The 22512-nt window shown below is 37.7% G+C and overlaps 1 protein-coding gene across 1 annotated transcript in view; it reads right to left on the reverse strand.

Moving 5' to 3' along the window:
• The window catches only part of LOC131434771 (insulin-like growth factor-binding protein complex acid labile subunit), a 66998-nt gene extending 46395 nt beyond the window's left edge, over window positions 1–20603 (reverse strand). The window contains exon 1 of the mRNA XM_058601862.1: window positions 19928–20603. The gene's annotated coding sequence lies outside the window, so the exon portion shown is untranslated. The remainder of the gene's footprint in view (window positions 1–19927) is intronic.
• Window positions 20604–22512: the final 1909 nt, after the last annotated feature.

The following is a 22512-nucleotide window of genomic DNA, read 5'->3' on the forward strand; positions in this document are numbered from 1 at the left end:
AAAGTAGAAACAGCGAGGGAAGAAGGAAACGAACTTCTTTTTTATTCTAGCTTTTGTATGCCACCGATTCTATTGCCCAATGGCTCATTTCTCACAGGGCATCACGGTTGGATGGGCTGCCCGTAGCACTGAGTATGCTGCAGCAAGGATGATGATGCAGGATAACTAGCAGAAACCGGAGGAACGGCAGAACCGAAAATACAGAACATAGAGAGTCAGGATTTATTGAATGATGAAAAGACCCGAAATCGTACGGTTTCGTTGTGTTGCTGTGGTACCTTTTGCACAACGTAATAAGAGAGAAGCGCAAAAAAAATGTCCTTTTTGAATTACTGCTGCTGTTGTTTTTTTTGTTTGTGTGTGGGAAAATCTTTGCTTGTTCGCCGAAAATAGCCTGTTGGCGAACAATGGACATGTTATTTCGCAAAGCACCTCCGATAGCATTTACCAGGGTCCGACTTGGCTGCTGGCGGCCGGTCAAATTGAAATCTGTGAAAAATGTGCCGCGGAAAATAGAAAATCACACAACCATACATACATACACACACAAACACATTAGCTTTAACTGAGTTCGAAAGTAAATCGATAGGTTATTGTATCCAGAAACTGGTTCTCTCCTCGCACCGGTATTTCCTTACTTCCGTTCGATTTACTGCTAATTCACCAGCTAGCCAATATCCGTATTCGTTCATGTGATGCTCGGTCACTGGCTATGCCGGGTAGTACCGAGCTCTTGCTCGAGGCCATTTTCTTGCCACAAGATGGAACAGAATTCAAGTTCGTTACGCCGATCCTACTTCTGTTACTGATGCTGTTGTTGCTGCAGGTCAGCCAGCTATCGGAAGACCCAACTAATCGTCCAAATATAGAATGGTGTTCAGGTTCAGGTTCCGTTTTTAAATGGATCCCTGGAGAAATTCGTGCTGTGCTCGTGTAAATAGGCGTGTGATTTAGATCGATAAAAAGAATAAACATCCGGCTCGGTAGTAATATTATTAGTACGAGTTGGACGCGCACATTCAGAGGAGAGGGTTTTTATCGAAATTTGAAATTGATACACGGAACGACCGAAATCAGCATTTTCGCGAAAAATTTAGTTGATTTGCTGATTTTAGTTAGTTATTTTTTGAGACAACTAAAAAAATCTTACTTTTGCTGATTTAGATTTTTTATTCTCATTCCCTTAATAATAATAAAATATTTGTTGAAATGACTATTTTTTTTAGTTGAATTCACAAATTAAACGTACTGTCATTTCTTAGCTAAGGCACACTTCATATCCAGTCAACTAATTTTTTAGTTGAATTAAAGAAATATAATGTTGTTTTCAACCAATATGAATGGTTGAATTGGCTTCTGCAATCTGCAGCTATATGGCGCCCTGTCACCGAAACGGTAACACCTTAATGACTACTAGCCACTAGATGGCACACTACTGCCGAAAAAAATTCAGACGCGGTTGTCTTTTCTATATTGGCAGGTATAAATACGATGTTGTGTTGGAGAAAAAGACATAAACGAAACGTAAACATCTTTTTGAATTTTTTTTCTTCTAAATCACTGTTTCTTCATTCTCACTGAAAACTTTGAGCACTCGGAAAACAAAAACCGAATACAAATAGTACACCGGACGGCGCAGCTCGGAAGGTTTGAAGATACAAAAAACCTTCATCACAATTAGAGTGAAACATTCGAAATTCACATCACTGTTCCGCGTAAAAACATTATTACGCACAATCGCTTCAAGTGCGCACAAATTCTGAATAAATACACTTTCCACTAACAGTTTACGTAACACATGCGAAAAACATCTAAACAATTTGCGAGCAGTTTCAACAAGACTGTCCCTTTTAGCTTTTTAATGGATTGTTTTGCTTTGACACTGCTGTCCTTCAGTAATGACGGTGATAGATAAATAGAATCAAAGTTTCTGATTTTAATAACGAAATTAGTTGTCAATGAGAATTTCGTGTTGGATTGAAATATTGCTGGTTTGTGTCCAGAATATTCGCCAACTAAACACATTCTCTAAAAATAAGAGTTTTTTTCAGCACAGTAAATTCTACATTTTAACTAATTTTATAGTTATTTTGGAAATTTTGTTGTTAGAATCAACTAATTCAAAAACAGTAATACGAATTAGGCGCAGAGCTAATTTCGGTCGTTCCGTGTAGCGTGGTGACACCTTCTTCACCCTACAAATGTTATAAGCAAGTTTAAAATCTATTTTTGTCATGGCAAACATATCTTCTAGATGTGTTACGTATTCTAATCCAGTTTCCAACATAACTGCTTTTGAACCGTTTCTTTGAAAATAATTGCGATACTGGCTTTTCACGAAAATTGTCTGTTCCGAATTTTTTAAGCGAAAGCGACTTGTGTAGATTTGAAAAAAGTAAGCTGTGACTTTTCTTTTAATACAGAATGTTTCGTTTCCAAAATAGTGTCCAAGAATTTCCGGAAACAGATGCCACATTCGGTGGTTTGATTTTGTTTTTGGTTCTCGTTTCTGTTAATGCTAAAATGTTGAAGCTGCTCCTAGTTCACAGCGCTTTGTTGTTAGAGTCCTGATCAAATCTTTGAACTGACTTTAAGTCTTAAAAGATCCAACACAGAGATTTGCACAAAAATGACATACTACCCTCTGGTTCCCGTAAGGTAACTAATGTTGCTGTCAGAGTGAGCGCGGAACACGGAGCGGAGCGATTCAATGCGATGTACTGTTTTTGCTACGCATTCACTCTGACAGATTTGCTTTGATCAAATGTAACTAGCTCACACGCGCGTCCAAACGCTTCGCGTTCCGCGCTCACTCTGACATCAACCTAAGGTTTATGTCAGAGTGAGCGCGGGCCGAAGCGAAGCAATTCAATGCGATGTACTGTTTCCGCATCGCATTCACTCTGACAGGTTTGCTTTGATCAAATGTAACTAGCTCACACGCGCGTCCAGACGCTTCGCGTGACGCTTTCACTCTGACACCAACTTAACTCCTTTGAAAGCATAAATTACGGTACCTCATAACAAGGTACAAAGGAATTTTTTTAGCTATTAACATTTGCTGGACTAGAACTGCACGCACCGCTCTAGGCATTATCCTTATATTCTGGTAGGATAACAGCTCCAGTAGTCATTTCATATACAAAAACCGATGGTTGGAGTGAGATTGTCTTTGACTAATTTCACAAACTAATGACGGACCATCAAAGTAGCAATTGTTACTCAAATTTGCGTATTTTACAAGTTATATTAAAGCACTAATACCATCTAGCGGCTCGACTTAAACCACTAAACAGACGTAAAGTAAATGCTATTTGCAAATCACACATGAGTCGATGTTAGTCGATGGCCATACGAACTGCAGATGATGGAGTTAAGAGATGATGGAGATAAGTAGTTTCTTAATCTCGAACTCGACCCATCCCCAATCGAAAATAGAAAATCTTTACTTGTACCCGAGATGTTTTTTTTTCAAAACCAAACCCGACACTCACTCGATTAGTAACAAAAATCTTTACGATCCTGTTCCAAGATTTTCGCGCTCGTTTTCGTGTCGGGTATTTTGGTCGAATACTCGAAACCCAACCAAACTATTAAAACCGCACCCGACCCGTACTTGTTTAAAAGGAAAAAATCGTCACTTTTAAAATCCGAACCCGACAATCAATCGTTTTTTGAATCCAAATCCGACCCATATCCGAAACCCGACAATCTCTAATACGAACCTACTTCGATTACATCGGATTCCGGTTCCTAAAGTACCTGAAATATTGGAACTCACTTCGTTTTTGTCTTTTTCATATAGAAAAGCTATGCAATCACTGTGAAAACCGATTTTTGAACCGAGGCCCGGAGGGCCGAGTGTCATATACCATTCGACTCAGTTCGTCGAGTACACAAAATGTCTGTGTGTGTAACCTTTTTTCTCGGAGATGGCTGAACCGATTTTCACTTAGATTCAAATGAAAGGTCTTGTAGTCCCATACAAATTCCTGAATATTATCTGGATCCGACTTCCGGTTCCGGAGTTATGGGGTAAAGTGTGTTAAAAATTTTATACCATCACTGAAAAGGGCGAAAAACCATAAAAAGTTCCATAAATCGACCTCAAATCTTTACCAATTGATAGTTTTTATCAGTAGACGGTCAAACAAACCGATTTCGGTTATTGTTTTAATAATCGAAGAAAACTATTTTGAAGAATGCCACAGTATTATACATGATAGTATGATTGATATGAGAAAGGGATCATTACACCACTAGAATGATTAAAACAGGTTTTTCAGAGTTTGAACAATCTAAGAACTGGTTTAATTTACAGGCTCGAACCTACAGGAACAAAAAAATGGAGCCACCATCGTTAAGTGCCCGCGTCATCTGGACAATTCTCATGAAAGATCCATCCCATCAGCTACTGCCGACCAACTGGGGACTGGATCCCCCAGAATACAGCAATGTTATAATTCAAGAAATTGTCCTAGTTTTAAGTACTGTTAAGAAATGTCCTCGGCATCTTAGAGCAAAAGCAGTGTACTTTCTTAATTATATTGTTAAATAAAAAATGTATCACCCGAACAAGCGAACCACTAGGTAAATTAACACTAGTTTTATTTTGAACATTAATTTTTTTCGGTGTGTACAAAAAAACATATTAAATTTCTATTTATTCACGTTTCGCTTTCGGCTCGTCAGTGCTTAAAGCAATTCCATTTTTGGAATGGCTTAGCTGTGAATTTTAAAACAATGTTTTTAACATATCAGTTAAATGAAGAATCGAATCGAAGTTTTGATTAACACGGCAATTGCGTTGGTGAATATTCAAGTATTCACCAGATAAGACGAAAAAATCTCTTAATAGGAAAAAAGTTTATTTAATATTTTGGAGCCATGGCTCGGGAGTCACTTCGACCGTTGTACTCCTGTTAGTATTGGCATTATAATTAGAGAAATAAAGACTGTCCCAGAAAGTATGGACGCAACCAAAAACAGCTGCCATTTCGCAATGCTTCTGAATCTGTCAATTTTTATGGCTGCGTCCTGTTGTTTACACTCTTCTGTAACCACTTGTGCAGTTGTTTATTCGTTTTCATTAGTTTGTTCCGAAATGCGTGGACTTTAGGCAGAACAACGTCGAAAAATTGTGTACAAATGGTGCACAGAACGCGGACAGTCACTTAGAAAGATAACAAAAATGGATGGAGTAAGTGAAAAAGCCGTGCGAAATGCAATCAGAAAGTTCGGTGAGGATAACACCTTTGAGGATAAACCTAAAACGGGTCGAAATAAAGGTCCTGCTAATCCTCAGTTGGATAAACGTATACTGAAGGCGTTCGATCCAAAGAAGGAGGTTTCAGTTCGGGATGTGGCCAAAAAAGTAAGCACATCGAAGTCAAATGTTCTTCGTGCTAAAGAACGTTTGAATCTTCGAACCTATAAGAAACAGAAACAACCAAAATGTATTCCGAAACAAGAAACATCGATCAGGCCGAGGATTCGAAAGCTGTACAACACGATTCTTGCTGGAAATTTGTACTTCATAATCATGGACGACGAAACCTACGTGAAACTCGATTACAAATCCTTGCCGGGACCACAATATTATACGGTGCGAGAAGGGCAAGTGTTAAACTAGTCCGAGACATCAATTGAACTCGAAAAATTTGGTAAGAAAGCTATGCTCTGGCAAGCAAATTGTAGCTGCGGTAAGATTTCGAAACCCTTCATCACCACTGCTTTGATGAACTGCGAAAAATACATCAAGAAATGTTTACAAAAACGACTTCTACCCATGATTCGAAGCCACAAGGATCCTGTTGTCTTCTGGCCAGATCTTGCATCTTGCCACTACTCGAAATCAACGGTAGAATGGTATACTACCAAAAATGTCACTTTCGTCCTAAAAGAGATGAATCCACCAAATTGCCCACAACTTCGACCAATTGAGGAATTTTGGGCATTAACGAAGGCACATCTTAGGAAACTCGGCAGCCGAAACCATTCAACAGTTCGAAAAAGATTGGAAAAAAAGTGTCAAAACTTGACGCCATGAAGTCTGTACGGAATTTAATGAGGAACGTTCGCAAGAAGGTGCGCCAGCTAGTCTACAATGGCTAAGTAGCAAATTTTGAGAATAATATTGTTGTAGTATAATATAATCAGTATATCGAATAAAATTTGAATATCTAACACTTGTGAATTATTTACAGCGAAATCAAAGTGCGTCCATACTTTCTGGGACAGTCTTTAGGTCAAATGAAATTAAATATTGAATCAATCTTTTTCATAATTGTCATTGAACATCTGATTAGGTCTTAAATGGAAATGAAAGATCCTCTTTGTTTATATTTTCTTTAGATTATTACGATACTCTTATCATTTCTTCTTTCTGAATATTTGCAAAGAAAAATAATTAAAACTGTCATCTTTCAATTTACATTGAAGAAATTATCTATAAATACAGAAATATTCCGTAATAATTGAACGACAAATTAAACAAAGAGCTATCATTTGCACTGAGGACCTAATCTTATGTTCATCGAGATTCATCGTAGGATTCTAGCCAGGTTTGTTAGAAACTCATAGAATCATTGGATGTCTTAATACCAGACAAAATACGACGAAATATTCATTAATAGAACGGGGATAATTTATTTCATAAATAATATAATATATTATGAGATAAAAGTAGCAATCGTTCCATATGGCATATATAGTCAATTGTCGTCTATATTTCAACAGAGCCCATTGAAAGCAAGATATACAAAAACAAAAACCCTCTTGTCTAATCTTGTCTTAGCTTAAACGGAATGTTTAAGTCTTTATGCTTATCCGATTGATAAGCACATGTTCTCTATAAGAAGCGGTTGTCAGAATTTATTCTAAGAATATAACAATGTTAATCTTAGAATTTTTACTCACTTTCATTTCACCACAATGTCCATTTTAACAAGGAGGGGCTCGATTTAGGAATCGACAATGAATTAATAAGCTGTTGTTCAATTAATCCGATAAATGTATATGCTTTATCTACCATTCAAGAGTGAAATTCAAGTTTGGAAACATAAAACATCGATCAAGGCCTAGTCAATAGTCGTAAAATGAGGCACCCTTTTAACACTTCTTGGAAAATTCTAAAATCGCCTCAAACTAAACATTTTATTCGAAAACATCAAAAGTCGTATATTTTTATAGACACTTATTGAAAATTTACAGTCTCGAAACGCCACATGGTCTCACCCGAAAACTCTTCTCAGTGATACCGAAGCAAACATCCAAAAGCTAGCTGTTGAAATCTTCCTTTGGAACTGCTCTCATTCAGCCTTATGGTAAGCAAAGATACATACACACACAAACAACTACAAACCATTGGTCCATCAACGCTCAACAGGTGTACTTTACTGCATTGAATATTCATGAAGAATTCCAAAGGTAGGTAATAAAAGGCAATTTGCATTAAAATTACCGTCCAAGTGAGAGGAAACCCAAAAATTTCTTGCCCACCATTCCACAGGCCGTCAGTATCAATTTCAATACTTTTCTCTTCGGTAGGCGGGAAACGTGAGCAAGGCAATTGGTCCTCACAGAACAACACCTTTTTCCGCTTTGGATGGCATTTCGAACGCAATATCCCTGCCGAATCTGTGTCGTACCTCCCCCTTTGTCATCCCAAAAACAATTCAGACCGAGTGAAGGGAAAATGTTTTTATGATTGCTTACCTTGTTTGGAAAAATAAATGAAAGAATTAATCCAAAAAATATAAGCTGTTTCTGCGAACAGAATTTTTACTATTTCTGACATCGCTCGAAACTTGCCATTTCATCAGAAACGAACGGAAACAAACTCCAGTTCGGGTATAGGATTAGCTTCGATCTTGTTACATATTTTAAACTTGAAATACCCTCCGGTCGCAGCAGTTAGCTATGCTAGAGCCACAAAGAAAGGAAGTGTGGAAAGAAAGTTCCAGACAATCCTATAGTAAGAGTGTTATGTTGATGAATTAAGGAAGTGTTTTTTTTTTATTTGAAAAAGATTCTTTAAAATCTAAAGCTCAAACGATCTTACTGAAAAGTTTCAGAACAAATAACTGCTTTTGACTGATCTGTGGCACTGCTATTAAATTCATCACGAAAAACCACTTTAGTAGATTGTAGTGCAATCTAAAGTAGGCGTACTGAAACGATGACGGTATTGCCAGACCATTGAGCTGCTTTCAATGGCAAGCTAATCGCAATGAAACCAGTATCGTCAGCTTTCACAATCGTTCAACAATCATTGGTGTCTTCGGTAATATTTTTCATTTTATTTCGAATAACGGTGTGTTGTGGTGTCAATCCCCTACAATCGTCATAGGTACCAAAAAAAACGCAGGGTAAGAAGCTGCACCTACTTACTATACACAGTCCAATATATTATTGTCACTAAAGTGAAAAAATAATGTAACATACATAAAAACAATATGTTTTCCTTATTTTTCTTTAGTTTACGTTTCATGAATAAATTTTGGGATAAAAACCATTAAGTCAAAATTTATTCAGAAACAATCTCTTCGATCATGAATATCGAAAATTATCTTCTGTTTGCTAAATTATTATGTTCGCTTTTGAGTGGACACACAAAAGTAAAGGATATTTTTTTTTGTATAAAAATATTGAGCATCCATTAAAAAAATTAGAAGAAATACGAAAAGCCTCTTTTCTCTAACGTTTTCTATACATTTCTAACGTGGATTTACATTTCTTATTCGAATAAAAATATCAAGAACAACTTTTTTAATGCATAATCATTTTTCAATATGTAGTAAGATCCTTCAACTTTTAAAAACAATAAATTATGCTCTGATTCAGTAAATAGTTTCGAAAAAAATCGATTTTTAAAGAGGTGCCATTTCTTAAGATTCCCGAGATCGAAAAATTTCTGTTAATGCCAATTTTTTCAGAAATGCATGAAACGGCAAAATCAAATGTTATCTAAAGAAGTAATCGAAATTTATCCAAGTCTCGGAGAGTTGACTTAAATTTTTTCTCTCGAGATGACACCAAGTCTCGATGTTTCGTGCATTTCTAAGAATAAAGACTGTCCCAGAAAGTATGGACGTAACCAAAGCCACTGCCATTTCGCAATGGTTCAAAATATGTCAATTTTTATGGCTGCGTCCTGTTGTTTACACTCTTCTCTAACCACTTGTGCAGTTGTTTATTCGTTTTCATTAGTTTGTTTCGAAATGCGTGGACTTTCAGCAGAACAACGTCGAAAAATTGTGTACAAATGGTGCACAGAACGCGGACTGTCACTTAGAAAGATAGCAAAAATGGAAGGAGTAAGTGAAAAAGCCGTGCGAAATGCAACCAGAAAGCTTTGAGGATAAACCGAAAACGGGTCGAAAAAAAAGGTCCTGTTAATCCTCAGTTGGATAAACGTATACTGAAGGCGTTTGAGCCAAAGAAGGAGGTTTCAGTTCGGAAAAGTGGGCACTTCAAAGTCAATTGCTCTTCGTGCTAAAGAACGTTTGAATCTTCGAACCTATAAGAAGCAGAAATAACCAAATCGTAGTCCGAAACAAGAAGCATCGATCAGGCCGAGGGTTCGAAAGCTGTACAATACGATTCTTGCTGGAAAATTGAACTGCATAGTCATGGACGACGAAACCTACGTTAAACTCGATTACAAATCCTTACCGGGAACACAATATTATACGGTGTCAGAAGAGCAAGTGTTAAACCAGTCCCAGGCATCGATTGAAGTCGAAAAATTTGGTAAAAAAACTATGGTCTGACAAGCAATTTGTAGCTACGGTAAGATTTCGAAACCTTTCATCACCACTGCTTAAATAAACAGCGAAATATACATCAAGGAATGTTTACAAAAACGACTTCTACCCATGATTCGAAGCCACAAGGATTCTGTTGTCTTCTGATCCGATCTTGCTTCTTGCCACTACTCGAAATCTACGGTAGAATGGTATACTACCAAAAATGTCACTTTCGTCCCAAAAGACATGAATCCACCAAATTGCCCACAACTTCGACCAATTGAGGAATTTTGGGAATTAACAAAGGCACATCATAGGAAACATGTCTCGGCAGCCGAAACCATTCAACAGTTCTAAAAAGATTGGAAAATAGTGTCAAAACTTGTCGCCAAGAAGTCTGTACGGAATTTAATGAGGAACGTTCGCAAGAAGGTGCGTCAGATATTCTACAATGGCTAAGTAGCAAATGTTGAGATAAATATTCTGTTGTTCTAGTCTAATATTATCAGTATATCGAATAAAATTTGAACATCTAACACTTGTGAATTATGTACAACGAAATCAAAGTGCGTCCATACTTTCTGGGAGAGTCCTTAAACAATAAATTTGCAACACTATGAAAACTTGCATAAAAACTGTTTTAATCCTCCTAGTGATGTAACACATGGATCAATAAGTCCCGAGACTAACAATGGAAACAACATTTTTTTGCAAAATTTTTTTTATTCATCAACATAATCACCTTTTAGGGTGATACAAGGGTTCCAACGTTTTTCCATTTTTTTTTCATCGACTTGTTGCTGTTTTTGTTCCATCGAAAGCAATCGCGGCACCCACTTGGAAAAAACATTTTTCATGCTCAATTTTTCATGAAGGATAGTAAATACACTTCCTTATGATATCTGTGTCATCTCAGCAATCTCACGGAGCTTCACTTTACGATCTTTCATCATAATTTTTATCACTTAACTCACATTTTCCGGTGTAACGGCTTCCACAGGTCTACCCGAGCGTTCCGCTTCATTTGTGTCGGTACGACTACGTTTAAACTCGGCGAACCACCGACAAATCGTTGCTTTTGATAGACAAGGCTCCGGATAACATTTTTCAATCCATTGTTTTGCTTGCATGGTGTTTTTACCCATTAAAAAACAATGTTTTATCAAAACACGAAACTTGGTTTTTTCCATTTTTTAAACAAACTACAAAACGATTTTACTCCAACCTCAATAACTCAGCTGTTTCTGGTCGGATCGACTTAAAATTTTGATCCGTTTCAAGCAAAGGTTAGTACTCTAGAAAAACGTGGTTACTGGTTTACTACGAGCGCCATCTCTGCTTTAGTCTCGGGACTTATTGATCCATGTGTTAATGATGCCTTTCTCATTTTATTCATTTTCTCCTCATTTTTTTTGCAGAAATTCCCCAAAATACTACAATTTAAAAAAGTGTAGAAAAGAGTTTTGAAGATTTCAGTTGCATAAAACTACTACATTGATATACTACACTTGAATTTAAGTTAGTGAAAATCTATTCGATCATAAGGGAGAGAGTGGAGTGAGCTCCATTTTATCACACTTGATTACAATTTTTGGCACTTCCAGAACCGAAATCTGGATATCGGCATAGTAACATTTGGTTTATGCAACCATACACTAAAAAGACCTACATTTTTTTTATAAATTCTCTATGGCGATTTGAATTTTGGAACCGGTAATCGGACTTGGATAAAATACAGCAAATCGTTTATGAGACTATCAATCGACCAAATAAGGCTACAAACTCCATGTTCTGCAAAGTAGAGAAATTCACAAGCCAATATAAAGAGGTAGCATATGCAAAAAATATTCATGAAATTGATATTTTCACATCAAGCACCCTACCATCGGGTTTGATCCGAATGAAAATTGGGATATTCTTATGGCATCTTAAGACCTTTCAGTAGAATCTAAGATGGTGAAAATCGGTTCAGCCATCTCCGAGAAAAGTAGGTAGAAGCTTTAGAGCTTAGTAGGTAGAAGTTATGGAACCATAAGCAGCATAAGACCTTTAAATTAAATCGAAGGTTGGAAAAATCGGTTCAACCGTCTCTGAGAAAAGTGAGTGGCAATTATTTCACATTTTTGAAGCATATCACCCTGAAATTCCGGAACCAAGAATGAAATTCAGGAACTTTGTATGGGACCATAAGATCGGTTCAGCCATCTTCGAAAAAAATGAGTGACAATACTTTTCACATGTTTCAGTTCGCCAAGGTGAGTCGAATGGTTTATGACATTCGTTACTCTGGACCTCGGTTCAAAAGTGATTGTGTAGTATTTCTATATGAGAAAGATAAAAACTCACAAACCATTAAAATTCCGCATAAAAAACAGTACAACAGTTTTCAAAGAATATTCGCCAAGGCTCTTCTCAAAACACACATATACTAAACTTCTGTCGGTATTTTTTCATCTTTTGACGAATTTAGAACAGCCGAACTAACGAATATTCTCTTTTAACTGATAGACCAGAACATTAAGGAACCGCTGTGAAGAAATGTTATTTTAACTGAAAAAATCAGCTACGGAGGTTTTAACAGCTGAGATCGGTAATCCATTTTAAGTGTGTAGAGTCAAAATAGTGAACTGATGATGGGAATCGTAATGTTGGGTTATGCAAAATTTGAGTCAATTAAAAAACACAAAATTCAATCGACCTTAGAATTCAACCGGAATTGCTCTACAGCAATAGTAATAATTCAATTCACTCCACAATATTTTCCACAATCAAGGACCCAAGTAAATGTTCCAAATCGAAACAATTATGATTTATCGCGATACAGCACTAAGAACAATTTCCAACAAAAAAAAATTCTTCTTCACATCGGCGTTCATTGTGCGACATTATCATCGAGAGGCAATCGCAGATCTATCGTCGATCTACCAGGATCTAGTTCGAAGGAACGTTTTTTTCTTTCTCCATTCGTTGCCATTTGAAACCGGCCCGACCAATTTGTCCCTCACTCTTTCATGTTACTGAATGCGTTTGCACACGGAGGTCACACGCCAGGAGTTCAGACCTAGAAAACTCACAGCCAAGGTGCGATAAGTCAAACGTTAGCCGTGCCATGCCGAGGCGAAGGTGGTGTATCTTCATTACAAGGTTTTTTCATCGTCTTTCTCAGCTTGATTCCGATAGAGAAAAAAAATGAATATAGCACAGAATGAAAAATGACCATTGACCATCTACAGTTTCAAAGATTCTTCGAGTTTCGGTTCTTATTCTTTTTCTTCGTTGGTTGCTGGAAGGATCTTTCCCTTCTTCGCAGGCGGACAGGTACCTGACCGGGAAAAAATTAATTACTTTCTCAAAGTTTCTTTCTTCCCCCCTGTTGTTGTTTTATTTTGCGCTATGCTGGGTTCGATTTTTGGCATTGCGTAAATAACCAGTCGGGATTAGTGCGTGTGAACACCTGTTATTTTCGGTCGTAAATCTCCTTTGTTTTATGGATATCCTTTTTCTGTCTTGATGCTATCAAACAACGCTAGGAGCAGTTCAGATATAGCAATCTCATTAAAGACTATTAACTTTGGTGATTTAGATTTTCCCCGTCCTGATAGGATATAGCAAATCCTGTCGGGGATGGAAAATTTTCAATACCAGCTGGTGAGCTCGCATGATGTAAGGATGGAACGATGCGAGTCTCATGATGCAGGTAGGCCATGATTGAGCAGGAGAAATAGCTGTGGGACTTCTTCTTTCTGTGGAAGCTATGAATTTTTTTTTCATATTTTAGTGTTTTCAGAGAATGCCAATTCATGACTTCGATGCTGGCTATTCGGAATTGGAAGAAATCCAAAGCGTCTGTTGAACAGGAAATAATTTCCTTTCAGCATTGAAGCCATTCACTGTGCCATAAAATAAGCCGCTTCGATGCTTCGAGCTCAACACAGTCCATATTTCCGTCTGGATTTTTTCCTACATTAGCCGATCAATTATGAAAAGATTCAGTTCAGTTCACAATCTTGCGAACTCAACATGTGGCGAATGCATAGAAAAACCCAAATCCATATTCAAAAATCAAATGACAGGTATGCACGGCAAAAATACAATATCCAATGTCCTCCAATAGTGACAATCGAACACAAAGACATCATTTCAACCAATTTGCAAAAGCATATCCTTAACGTGGACCGTTCTCTAATAGACCCAGTTGTCGGACTGTCAATTTCACTCGTAGTGACGGCCACAAAAATCCTCCGTAATTGGCTGCTTCTTTCCTTCAAATTGAACACTCACTACTACACCGTTCCAGTGTAGTCTGACTCTTGTTAGTATCAGTCGACGCCGAAACGATTAATTACTTTTCAAAAAAAAATTTCAAAAAAAAATCCCAAATAATCCCTAGCCGACAGCCGAAACCGGAAACCATCGTCAAGCCTCTTCGAAAAGCAATCATCGTAATTAAAGTTCATCAATTTCCTTCCCAGTCGGTCGTTTTCAGTGTATGCAACCTTTCAGATCTATGAAGACATGCCCCGGGTCCGTAGGTTCAATTCGGTACGGCTCACGCGGACTCTTCGTCCTTCTGGCGCGAGAGGGGAAATGCTACGAACAGTCTGATATAGCGGCTGTGTATTCTGCTTTATCTCTCCGTGAGAATAATCATTCATTAATAATTTATTTTCCTGGTCCTTTCCCTAGTTCACTTTCAACTTCCTCTGCAGTCTCAGTGGTTGGCGGAGGTGGTGCGCAAGGCGATAGCAAAACAGCAGCAGAAACAAACGACAGCAGTTGCAGTGGTAATTTGGACTGCGGCTTCGAGACCACCTAAAGAAATAAATACATCCGAAAAGGCATAGATAGCACGTTTTTATCGCTAATCTATTTCACGACCCCGTTGATTCGGCTTGGTAACTACTGGGTGAGGAAGTTTGCCCCGATTCTAAGGGAAGAAGCTACGAAACATACGGTCTCGAGGCACGACTGTTTACACCAATCCAGAACAGGTCATACCGCGGAGGTTACTGCTTACGTAACGACAATTACGATAATTAACAGCCGACGGTGCAACCATAAATAACAGATATGCTTATAATTTTCCGGAGATAATTGGCTCATCATAAGTGCGATACGAGGCTGATTGTAAAATTCTTTTACCGATAGAATCTTGAACAATATGACGCTCTTTAATGTAAAGAAAAACAGAAATTGATATCATTTTTGATCAAATAATCGTTGCGTCATAATTATTTTAGAAATAAACAAAGGGCGCTTACAGCTATGATCATTAATAAATGCGGCGAAAAATGAATTTGCGAAAAGCGGTTCCACAAAGACAGTACACAGTAATCTGCAAATCCTCTCCAAGTCGTGAAAATGTTCTACCACCAGACCCTGTCAGCTTGGATCAAAATCAATCTTCAGTTCAGCAACGCCATCGCACGGCATTACATTCAACATATCATGTCAATTGTATGGGTGCGTAGTGCTGCTATTTTGGCACGCACGGGTTTGACATTTCTCTCCTCTACTTCTATGTACGAGATTTGATGCGGACCCGCCTGAGGGCGCCATGCTCGCAAAAAAGTATGTTGCCAATGATTTGTTCGGGAAATGGGAGAGCTGGATAATTGTTTTTATGATGTCTTTGGTAAAGCACACCCGTGAACGAAGTTCTGTTTTGACCCGAATACATTTTAGTTTTTCATTAAACGCGTATTTATCTGAAGACCATCCGGAGCAATTTCAGAAATGTGAAGCATTTCATTTAAAGCCAAACTTTGCCAACGCCTTCTATATGAAAATCGATTTATTTATCACGAATAGAGAGACCAATTCGACTCAAGACTGACTTTTAGAAAGGGTGAATGATTTTTTGTATGCACTTTATTGTAGCCCGAAAACTGTTGATTGAACAAAATGGTGTAGCAGAAATTTTTAGATTTAAAAATCAAATAAAAACAATTTCTTCGTTTTTTTGTAATAACTCTTTTTTTAACTTGTTTTTGAAACCAAGGCTTCAACGTTTAAATTATGCAGTTACAGCTTAAATAATTCTTAGTCATTTTCAAACAATCAAGTTTTATATGCAAAAGAGCCAATTAATCACTTGAAAATCATTTTACAGGCCAAAGCAAATAAATTTTCCTACGATAACATTCCTCGTAGAAGTAGCCGTTCCAGAAATAATTAGAAAAGAGCTCAGATTATTGTTGAATTACGCACTTTTTCTTCTAATTTGCCTTATCTCAAATATTTAACGGAACGTCAATTAAACGTCTAGCTTTAGTATGGGCGTTTAAAAATATTTCAAAATGTGCCGTACGAAATATAAGTAGGAAAATAACTAAGGGATTTTGTTCGAACTCTTGACGTAGGACTACGTTACAATTGCCAAAATCACTGTTAATTTTTGTTTTGAATATTTAGACAGCGGATTTTTGTGCTCTACACTAACTTGTTTTTATATATGCAAAATAAGTTTTCGAAAATAGTTCTTTGATAATTTTGATGTCATGGAAAGTATCGTTAATTCATTGGGTTTGGCGAAGCAAGGTGCTGATCAAGATCATTCAGCACTCGATGATAAAGGTAGTCCAGCAGTTTCCTCAAATGCAAAAATCAGTAGAATTCTAAAATTGATTGTCATATTGCAGCCAGGAATTCCAGTCAAATACATGCCTCTCTTGTGAGGCGAACGGCACATAGACTAAATCCGGATCCATTTGCTGATGTAAGCCTACCTTCTCCACAGCATCAACGAACTGCACATACTGTAATGTCGAGTTAATAGGGGAAGATGGGGTAAAACGTACGCCCGAGGCATAATGCATCTTTTGCTTTTCTCAAAAGTTACCCATTTTTTTCACTGAAATTTTAATGGAACTGAAAGTCCGCCATAACAACAGATTAATATAAAATTTTGGTAGCGATGGTTTAATCATATCTGGAAAATTTTTAAAAAACCAAATACGTCTCTGTTATAAGTAATTTTTTATGTTCGTTCCATAATAATTTCTAGGGTGAGGAAGACGATTCTAATTATGTAACCAGTAAACTTCTTTGCAAATCATTCGGGTTTCTAAGATTAGTTCTAATACAGACGATGTATTTGCAATTTTATAGAAAAATCGTTAAATACATCGTCTCATATTTTTGGGTGGCAAAACGACCCGAATCGTGTGAGGTAAAATGCTAGCTTACAAAAATTTCCATTAGTTATCAATGTAATGAATAATAGTGAACAATCTTCCACCTGACAAATGTATCGTCAACGAAAAGTCTAAAGTTATCTTTAAATAAGAAGAAGAGTCTTTATGAGGGTGCATATTGCCCCGTGGTTGTCATGAGCTTAAATCCGTTGCTTTTATGGATGTTTACCCGTTGTTTAAGATCATCCTGCCTCTATGTTTAAAAAATCGTCCCTTCGCGTAATTTAAAATGTATATTTTTCATGTTTTCCACGATCGGGCGTCATACCCCGCATATATTTCAATAGACAATTTTTAAGAGATTTGGAAAAAAATTATTTCATGTATTTTTCAATGCAAATAGCAAGTATTTGTACGTAATTTTGAGAAATAATGATTACGGAAGATAGTCATGCATGAAACCCTTCCGCGTTATTCTCTATAGTTAAGTTATAGCTACATTTCCTTAGGGGGTGCGTTTTACTCCATCTACTCCTACTAGTTCTGATTTTGTGAAGGGGCTTTGTTTAAATAGTGACATCTATGATATGCGAAATAAGCTTATGTATACGAAATTGTCGGCTCTGTTAGGGGAAGCCATTTTCGTTATTTATCTACTCGAGCCAACGCGTAGGAATATTTCCAAGTAGTAGGTTTAATGGAAGTAGTATTCAGAAACGCTATCAGTATACAAAACAATAGCAGCTTTGAAAAGAGCATAAACTTGTTATCGGTTCTGCAATCTCCGGGAAATTGAACTGGGAAAATAAAAGAGCATTTTGTCGATTGCGTCACCTACATTATTCTATGTCCAAAATTACCGTCGAGCTTAAGCTTGTTGAAATCGGTTCAACCCTTTCAACTTTTTCGAGAAAATGGAGCGGAAAGAAAAAAGCGATTAATTTTCTATTCCTTGAAAAAACATTCATCTGTTTTGCAGTATATAGCTTGTCTACAGTATCCAATTGTTTTCCTGCAACTTCTTCCTGGCACAATTTTCGTTCAATTAGCGGTTCCAAAAAGTTTAAAAAAAGTGCTGAAATAAGTTACTTCTCGTTAGTAGTTAAATATCAAAATTTTCTAACAATTTTTTAAAAGCAAAATAGCAATAAATTCAGTTTCCTCTGATTGAAGTATACAAAATACATCATTTAAGTTAAATACTTAAATGATGTATTTTGTATACTTCAATCAGAGGAAACTGAATTTATTGCTATTTTGCTTTTAAAAAATTGTTAGAAAATTTTGACATTTAACTACTAACGAGACTTTGCTTTGGTAAGACGTGATCAAATTTCAATTTTGCCTAATAAAAATGCACTGGAATTTGATATCAAATGTTCCGTACAACTGTTTGAACAAATTATAAACAATGTTAGACGATCTGCATGATCACCCACATATGAGTCCGAACATCGAATATCCAATGAAGCATTCGCTTCCCATCAATGCCATCCAAAGTCTGATACTGCGTATTTACTGATCCCGTAGAATCTCACCCCGCAATCAAACTCAATTCAAGGGCAACTCCGAAGCCCCGAATCACCTGCATTCAGCAACCGCGGAACGAAATTTGATCTCTTTTATACCCGCACGCGACAAATCACCCCCGATTTACGCACTCCGTGCCAAGCAGGACATTTTTTTTTTTCCAACCCCGGAAGCACTTTGTCGATTCCCACACGGCACGTCGTGACAGTCAAATTTACGAACATAAAATTTAATTTGGACTTCTCTTGTCAAACGCTTCGAAGAAAAAGGCCCGAATCCTGCGAACGTTCGTTCGTCCTGGCTAGCAGGACGATCCATACTGCTACACACTGATGACTTCATTTCGGTAGTCTTTTGTAAATTTATTCTGTCGAAAACCATAAATCGAATTTATTTATGCCGGTTTATATTGAATCGAAGCGGCATGTTTCCTAGCAGATTTTTCTCCTGACAACGGGGCGTTGGTTGGCACGGGGATTCCCATCTCAGACGTCAACAACGATAAATCTTTGAAGACACCGCTGCCGAATCAACGTGCGGAGATAAATTCCTCTGGCCCCGGGATACCACCCGCATTCGGCGGCAGCATCAGTCGAGCAAACAAAAAATCAGTCAATAAAATTCCCGCAAATCTCAATATCAATGTCATCGCATTGCGACCCCAAAACGCCCACCATCTCCGGAAAGTATGCCAACCGAAAAACATTGTCGGTATATTTATCACGATTTCCCGTTCCACTAACGGCCTGGAAGCAACAGAAAAAAAACACGTTCCTTAAAGCATCCACCCGAGAAGAGTCCTGAGAGAATTCAAATTTCAGGGCGTGACACGGAAAATGATTTTCTTCATTCCAATCTTTACGGCGATGCTGGTGGATTTCGACACTGACGATCAACTCGGGTCGCATCATTCATTCTGCCGGAGAAACATCCATCCTAGCATGTCGGACAGCTTTCATTTTATGTGAGTAGTGCACGATTTGAGGTCACCTAAAATTCCGTAACTCTATCTGTAAATGTATTAATTTCATTTAAAACGCCTATTACGAATCCTGTAATGAGCTATAGTATTTCATCCATACCTGCTCAGTTGGAGCTAACAATAACCGAGAACTATGAATGGGCGACTGAAGTCATTCTAGTTTCCACCCACTGACTTTTCCTTCTCTCGGGTAGTACTAGTACTTCACCAATCGCTTAGCTTATTACTGGTAAATGATACTTTCTTGTATCGAATGCCAACAACCAGACAAACGCCAGGGTGAACCTAAGTAAATATGTTCGGGGAAATGAGTTCGAGTTCTCCCACACCGGTGCAGAATCATCAGCACCGTCTACCTCATCTAGGAGGCGTCTATACGCACCAGACAAACCCAAGACCATTGCTCGGGAAAGCTCCTGGGAGAATGCGAAATAAAGGAATCGTAATGTTCCGTTATAAATAATTCATGACTTAACAAAGAAATAAACGGAAACCATGAACAGTATTTAAAGAATGTAATAACTACGAACCTGTTTGTTTGGTGTGTTTCCCGAGCTTCTGGATCGTTTTTGCACTCCTTTCTCTCGGCAGAGCCTTTCTTCCACAAAGCAATCCTTTTCTATATTATACGGCCAAGCTCGGCATGCTGATTTCTACCCCCCTCTTCAATGTGCTTTCGCTTCGTTTCACAAACGAATCACACGCCCATACGCACGGACAGAGTATTCGTATTTTGAACTGGTACGGAAATTAGCCTTCTGACCCGAACTGGAATCTCTAAACCACTAACATTCTTTCTGCTTTCACCATCGTGTGCTCACTTTTCCGGAATCGTTGTTTCTTCCGCACCAACCACAATGCCTTGATTGTAACCTTTTAATTTGCCTATTTATCCAGTCTGCATAAATACGTTGCCTTTGACCAAATCCGAATTAAACGAAAGCAGAAATGGAATGAATATTCACCACCGAGTTAACGTTTTTCTCCCCCAACAATCAAATCACTCGACGGAAAATCCGATCCACTTCGATCAACATTCGGGAATCGAACACACAGTACACCACCTCCCAGTATCAGTTAGTACCAGTGGGAATATTTTTTCTGCACACTCGATAAATAAGCGACTATAGCTGACACCCGGTCCTTCAACACGACCCAATGTTATGAAACATCCAGCTCCGACTAATCTCTTCTCTCACGGCAGCATAAATTTCTAGCATCCTTTTGCTTCACTCTCCTAGATCGTATACGATGTCGTGTGACCCACAACAAACAACACACGCACGCAATTCCTGCCCGAAACGGCTCAGAAAGAGGCTATTTCGCCCCGTTCTCGCATTCTCTTACCACGAAAAAACAGCATTCATATCATTTTTTCTCTCACTCACGCACCCTCCGCTGTCGGAAAGCACAACCAGGAAGCATTACGGAGCGATCTTCGTTCAATAGGGGTGCGATTTTCCTGTTCACCACCTTTCTCTGCTCTCTTCTCGAGCGAGCAATGGATCTCTTGTGTCCTACCAGGCGAAATTTACTCTACCTCATCTAGCAGGCTGGTGAGAAAAACAATTCACTATGGTAAAAATATTTCGTTAAGTTTTCCCTCGGTCCGTAATAAAATGAAGAGCGCACAAAGCGTCAGGACATTTGGAGAATTCTCAGAGAAACATAGTGCTCTTGAAGGATTCAGATACGAACGGCTCGTTGATGTAATGAAATATTTCATCCTCTGAAAAGGGAAATACACGTTTGGTTGTTTCGGTGTCTAGGATCAAATTCGAGCAGTTGAAGAATAGTTGCTACATGCAACATTCCAACAACCGAAGCACGTGACATTTCATTCAGATTGAATTGACTTTCTTCTAATTAATACTAATTCATTTCTGCTTAAAGATGGCAAAATAAAGATTGACATGTTCCGACTTGGATGAAACTTTGCACTCATCTTCAGTGTGACAAAACATTTGTTTTGCGCGTATGCAAAGGCCATTTTGACTCAAGGTTGATTTTAAAAAAGGTGAATGTACTTTTGCATGGAAATTTCGTCAGATCGTTGTAACTCGCAAACAGTTATTGGTAGAAAAATGTAGTCAGAGACGAAGTTCTGAGAAATCGATCGAGCGCTTTGCACTGACAAAAAAGTCGATCACTTTTTCAAGAATTCAAAAATTGACAGAAAAAATGTAATTACAAAGGAAACGTTAGTTGCAGTTGAAACAATTTTTAGTAATTCTCAAGAAATCAAATTTTAATGAGAAATTGCCAAGTAAGCACTAAAAAAATACTTTACAAGAAACCTAATCGTTTTAGCCCTTAAACTATTAATTGAACAGATATAGCGTCGAAGAAGATGTTGTAGAAAATCGATTATATTATACAGTATACAGTATACAGAATTGGAAAATTGAAAGTTGAAAAAATTAAATTAACTAAAAGCTTAAATTTAAAACCCATATTTGATGTGAATGTGTGTTTTAAGATTTAAGTGACTTTTGAAAAACAATCATTCAAATCATACCAGGTGCTTACGGTAACGGACGATAACGATAACGATATCCGCAAGTATAAATCGTTTGTCGAATTAAAAACTCCTTGAGATTCTTGGAAACATTCGGCAGCTGACACTATGCATCTCAAATCGAGTTTCTCGAAACGATTATTCCTAGAGTCGATATTCGATTAAACTGCTCCATTACGTATCACTATCGAGAAGATGATCGGAGATGTGGTACTATATTTCAACTGGCGCGGTTCGAAATGTGAATCAAAATCTTCAGCTTTCATTGTAGTATTTACACTATGGAACCATCTAAATAAGAGCCTTAGTATTACATTCCTTTTGTGGAATTTGACCTTTCTTTTTCAACAGACTTCGCAGCCGATTCAGAGCGTTCAAAACCATTGCATTACTGGTGCTACGTTCCTACTGATACTAAGAATTTTTCCAGGCCGGGACTCGAACATACAACACTGGCTTGTAAGACTAGTGCCCTTTACACTGAACCACCAACACGGGCTATTGGATAATCCAATCAGCATGTTTACCATGTGATGGTGATACTTTTGACATATCACACGAATAATGCTAAACGTTGAAGTGACAAATTAGTGGTAT

This window comes from Malaya genurostris, chromosome 3 (assembly GCF_030247185.1).
Source record: "Malaya genurostris strain Urasoe2022 chromosome 3, Malgen_1.1, whole genome shotgun sequence".
In the NCBI taxonomy this organism is placed as follows: Eukaryota; Metazoa; Arthropoda; class Insecta; order Diptera; family Culicidae; genus Malaya; species Malaya genurostris.